This window comes from Apium graveolens, chromosome 4, assembly GCF_009905375.1.
Source record: "Apium graveolens cultivar Ventura chromosome 4, ASM990537v1, whole genome shotgun sequence".
In the NCBI taxonomy this organism is placed as follows: domain Eukaryota; kingdom Viridiplantae; phylum Streptophyta; class Magnoliopsida; order Apiales; family Apiaceae; genus Apium; species Apium graveolens.
The window spans coordinates 134,509,757-134,515,872 of record NC_133650.1 but is presented as its reverse complement, the minus strand read 5'-3'; positions in this window follow the sequence as shown (position 1 = coordinate 134,515,872).

Here is a 6,116-nt window from a genome sequence, read left to right as displayed (position 1 = left end):
ACTATTTTTTGGCTGGAGGAGCAGTGATAAGTGGATTTTATATCTACTTGGAACGCTTTATTTCAGGCTTAAGTTGATGTTTTGGACTCAAGTTATTGGTATTTTTTATGTGTTTTTCTGTTTGTGCATTACAGGCATTAGTTGGATGTTTAATTGAGCTTTTTAAGAAATATGCTGAAAAGAGTTCAGGATTGGAAGCCAAAGCCATTCCCAAGTTGTAGAGAATTTTGAGAGCTTCGTGTGGACTGCTTATTCATCGAATTCTGATGAGTGGAGTGAAAGTTATAGGAAAAAGAAGACAAGGCTGAAGAATCCAGGGAGTAGAAGAGCAGGGCGCCCGCTCAGAAAGAACAGAAGTGCAGTGCGGGCGCACCGTGAGCAGGGCGGCCGCACGGGTCCATTTGGCAGAAATTCTTGTCTGATTTTGAGATTTTGAAGACCATGATCGCCCTGAAGCCTATATAAACCCCTAATTCGACGTTTTTAATAACAGGGAGACCAGAGAGAGCAATAAGAAGACCTAGAGAGCACGAGACGGCTACGGAGAAGAAGAATTTTGTTTTCTTTGGTATAGTTGATACTTGGATGCTTGTTTTCGATTTTTCTTTGAACCCTAGTACTCTTATATTATTTATTATCATGTTTTCATTGGAACTCATGGTGACGATGAGTTCGATTATAAACTAATCGTTGTCATGGGGTTCTAACGGATTTACTTATGGATTTCTATAGTTAATTTATTTCAATATCTTGGTGTGTGGTGATTGAATATCCTAGTATTGGTTTTGCTTATTCGTCTTATGTGTGTAGCTAACATATAAGATAGTTTGTTAATCTCTATTGAAGCGACAGTGAATATAGAGATTTAGAACTTGCCATGCTAGCATAGGTTCATGTATTTATTATGCATGATTCGTAGGTAATTTTAACCATCTTATTTGCCCTATGTATTCACGATAGATAACTTGTTCATTAAACCTTTATGTTGTCAAATTCTATAGACATATAGGGTCTTAACATAATTGGTGTCTATTCAGCTTCTATCTCTTTTGTGGATGTCTGGTAGTAGGGTATTCGTACAACGAAAGTTGGCGTTTACTAGTTTCATGTTATCTGATTAGTTGTCATCACCATCGCATGCTAAGGTTAAGAACAATGACTTTGGATGAAGTATTTAATGATGTTAGAATCACATGTTTGTCTCATATAATTAATTTAATCACTTTTATTCTTAGTTATTTGCATGATAGTTTAATCTTAGTGTTAGATATATTTGATAATGTCATGGGTAATATAATTTATGTTTAGATTTCAGATCTTACTTAACAGGATAAATCAGTACTTAACCGTTGATCAGTACTTATACTGGAAGTCAGGACTTAAGGATATCAGTACTTATATTATCAGGAGATAATCATCAGAAGTTAGATATCAGAACTTAAGTGTTGAAGGACGATCAGATAAGGACAGTAGCTGATTAAAGGAAAGAAGATCGAGATAAACATAAGAAGAGATATGCATGAAGAAGGAGTTCCATGAAGAATGGAATACTTGGAAGAAAAGATATCTGATTGATATATTTTAGGAAGCAGAATTATATTCCATATCAATTAGCGATTATCTTGTAACTGTGTAGTATATAAACACAGACTTAGGGTTTACACTAAAAGTGTTATCATATTCGAGAAGATTATTCATTGTAACCCTAGCAGCTCTCGTGATATTTGTTCATCACTGAGAGGTAACAGTTCCATACTGTAACAGAGTTTATTGTTTCAATAAAGTTTGTTTTCTGTTACTTAATATATTAAAGTTCGATTTGATTGTATTATACACTGTATTCACCCCCTCTACAGTGTGTGTGACCTAATAAGTGGTATCAGAGCCAATCTGTTAACACACATACAGTTAAAGATCCAAACACAATCATGTCTGACACAGAAACTCCAACTAAGCCCACCAAAACTGAGGAACCACCAAAGACACAAATTCAGAGTCGGTATGAGACCATCAGAGTTCCCATACTGAGACCATCTGAATATCCCATATGGAAGGTAAGGATGACCATGTTCCTGGAAGCAATAGATCCAGAATACCTTGATAGAATCAAGGAAGGGCCTCACAAACCAACCAAACTCGCTGTTGCAGTTGCAGGTGAAGCAGCAAAGACCGTACCAAAGGAGAAGAGTGATTATACTGCTGAAGATATAGCATCAATTGCTAAGGATGCTAAGGTGCGACACTTACTGCATAGTGCCATTGATAATATAATGTCAAACAGGGTAATCAACTGCAAGACTGCTAAGGAGATATGGGATGCTCTGGAAACAAGGTGTCAGGGAACTGACACAATTAAGAAGAACAGGAAGACAATACTCACTCAAGAGTATGAACATTTTGACTCAAGGACTAATGAGTCATTGAATGATTTATATGATAGATTTGTCAAACTTTTGAATGATTTGTCATTGGTTGATAAAGAGTATGATCTTGAAGATTCAAACCTTAAATTCCTATTAGCTCTTCCTGAATGCTGGGATTTGAAGGCAACGACAATAAGAGACAACTACAATCTTGATGAAACAACTCTTGATGAAATCTATGGAATGCTCAAGACTCATGAGCTTGAGATGGAACAAAGAAGCAAGAGGAAAGGAGGAAAGTCAAGGACAGTTGCTCTTAAGGCTGAAGAAGAATCCCCCAAAGCAGCTTCCTCAAGGAAAGACAATGGTAAAGCTCTTTTCAAGAAGTCTGAAACTGAGTCATCAAGTTCTGAAAGTGATGATGACTCAGATTCTGAAAGCTTGCCTGAGACTGATACTGATGAGGAGATGATAAAGCTGTGTGCTCTTATGGTGAAAGGAATCACAAAGATTGCATACAGGAAGTTCAGGAAGGGAAAGAAGTTTTCCAGGAAAGGCATAAGTTCTGATAAGAAGAATTTCAGAAGATCTGAAGGCAGAGGAGGAAAGTCTGACAGAGGAGATTATACCAATATTAAATGTTATAACTGTGGTGAGAAAGGCCACATATCTCCTGATTGCAAGAAGGTAAAGGGTGACAAAGGCAAGGCTCTTGTCACAAAGCAGAAAAGCTGGACAGACACCCCAGACTCTGAAAGTGAGGAGAACTATGCATTGATGGCAAATGCTGATAAAGAAAGTGCTGAAAGCAGTTCTGAAGTTGCTGAAACAAAGGTACCTTAGACTACTTATGCTTTTCACACTGATGATATTAATGAGTTGAGAAGATATCTTAAAACCATGTTTGTTAGTTATATAGATCAAACTTTAACATGTGAAAGATTAACTTCTGAAAATCTTGCATTTAAGAAAAGAAATGATTTCTTAGAAAAAGAGTTAGTCATGTTCCATCAAACTCAGAAGGATAGAGATGATGTTTTTTTTGTTAGGGATGAAGTGCTAAAAATGAATGAATCTCTAAAAACTGAGTTAGAAAAGGAAAGAGAGATTATCAGGACTTGGACTAACTCTGGCAAAACAACTCAAAATTTGCTAAGTAGTGGAAACTGGAAAGAGGGCTTAGGTTATGGAGAAGATAAGAATGATAAAGGAACTGAAGAAATTAAGCCTGTTGTTAAGCAAAAGCCAAAGTTAAAACCTGTTAAGTTTGTAACTGTAAAGTCTGAAAATGAGAAATCAGAAGTTAAAGAGGAATTAACTTCTGACAAACTAAAACAGGAAAAGACGGCTGAAGTGAACATAGGCTTAATGACGAAGAAGCAGCTTAAGCATAAGCTGAAAGATGTTAAGAATGCAAACAAGGTAAAATCACCTAGGAAAAATAGGAATGGAAAGGAAGGTGTGAATAAAAGCAATGATTATAAACCTGTTCCTGATGCTCCTAGGAAAACATGTCATAACTGTGGAAGTTCTAACCATCTGGCTTCTTTTTGCAGGAAGAATAAGAATATTAACTCCTTACCTTCAAAATCAGGAGTTAAGAGTCAGTCTGTTAGATACAAACCACAAAATCCTTGTTTTCATTGTGGTAGTTTATGGCATTCCATTTATACTTGTAAGGAAATCATAGCTTGTACTATGATTATTATCAAATAAAACCTTCTTTGAAGAAAGTTTCCATTGTTTCTTCTAGTGTAAATTCTGATTCAAAGTCTGATAGTGTAAGTTCTGATAAGAAAAATGTTAACATAAACTCTGATGCTAAATCCGCTGCAAATGTTAACAAACTTAATAAGGCCAAAGGATCCAAGCAAGTCTGGGTCCTTAAAACTAATAATTAGTGGTCTTTGTGATTGCAGGGCAACAGGAAAAATATTTTAGTTCTGGACAGTGGATGTTCAGGACATATGACTGGAAATAAGACCCTGCTATCAGACTTTGTGGAGAAAGATGGCCCAAGTGTTTCTTATGGAGATGGCAACATTGGAAAAACATTGGGATATGGCAATATCAATCTTGGAAATGTCATAATTAAAGAAGTAGCTCTGGTCTCAGGACTTAAACACAATCTACTGAGTATAAGTCAAATCTGTGACAGAGGTTATCATTTTGATTTCTTTGAAGAACACTGTGAAATTGTGAGTAAATCTAAAGGCAAAGTTGTTCTGAAAGGATACAGGCGTGGTAACATTTATGAAGCTAAGCTTTCAACAAGTACTGATGGTTCTGCAATCTGTCTGATGAGTAGAGCATCAATTGAAGAAAGCTGGAATTGGCACAAGAAACTCTCTCATTTAAATTTCAACAATATAAATGAACTGGTCAAGAAAAATCTTGTGAGAGGACTGCCAAAGTCAGTATTTGTTCCTGATGGCCTTTGTGATTCCTGTCAGAAGGCCAAACAAAGAAAATCTTCATTCAAGAGCAAGACTGAATCATCAATTCTTGAGCCTTATCATCTACTACATGTTGATCTATTTGGTCCAGTAAATGTCATGTCTATTGCAAAGAAGAAGTATGCGTTGGTCATAGTGGATGAGTTCACCAGATACACATGGGTGTATTTCTTGCACACAAAAAGTGAAACTGCATCTATCTTGATTGATCATGTCAAACATCTGGATAAATTGGTCAAAGATTCTGTGAAAATTTTAAGGAGTGATAATGGCACTGAGTTCAAGAATTTGATAATGGAAGAGTTCTGCAAAAACCATGGAATAAAGCAGGAATTTTCTGCTCCTGGAACTCCACAGCAAAATGGAGTTGTTGAAAGGAAGAATAGAACTCTCATTGAAGCTGCACGTACAATGCTTGAAGAAGCAAAGCTTCCAACCTATTTCTGGGCTGAAGCTGTGCAGACTGCTTATTTTACTCAAAATGCAACACTCATTAACAAGCATGGAAAAACACCATATGAGATGGTGAAGAAAAAGAAGCCAAATCTGAAATACTTTCATGTATTTGGATGCAAGTGTTTTGTTCTAAAGACTCATCCTGAACAGCTATCCAAGTTTGATCTAAAAGCTGATGAAGGAATCTTTGTTGGATATCCACTTTCCACAAAAGCCTTCAGAATCTATAATTTGCGAACAAAAGTGGTCATGGAATCTATCAATGTCTCTTTTGATGACAAGAAGATTACTGGACTTGAAGATTTTATTGATCATGATCAGCTGAGATTTGAAAATAAAGACTCAAATTCTGATACTGAAAATCCTGATAGTCTAAGTCCTGATACTGTAAACTCTGATGGATTAAACTCTGATGTTATTGAAACTGTGGTGACTACGTCAAAGGAAGATGCACCTATGCAGGGGGAGCATACTCAAGATCCTACCACATCTCAAGAAACATCAGAACATACATCTGGCTCTTCAAGTTCTGATTCGTCAAGTTCTGATAAGCCAAGTTCTGATAGTGCTGAAAATATAAATACTGAAGAATCCAACTCAGAGAGCATAGTTTCAGGGGGAGCATCAGAAAATGAAAATAAAGACAGCATAGATCATGGGGGAGGATCAAGTTCTAGAGAAAACCTTTCATCTGCAAGGAAGTGGACAAAATCACATACACCTGATTTGATAATTGGAAATCCTGATGCAGGTGTCAGAACTAGAACAGGTACTTCAAATGAATGTCTCTACAATTCTTTTCTCTCTCAGACTGAGCCAAAGAAAGTGGAAGAAGCTCTTC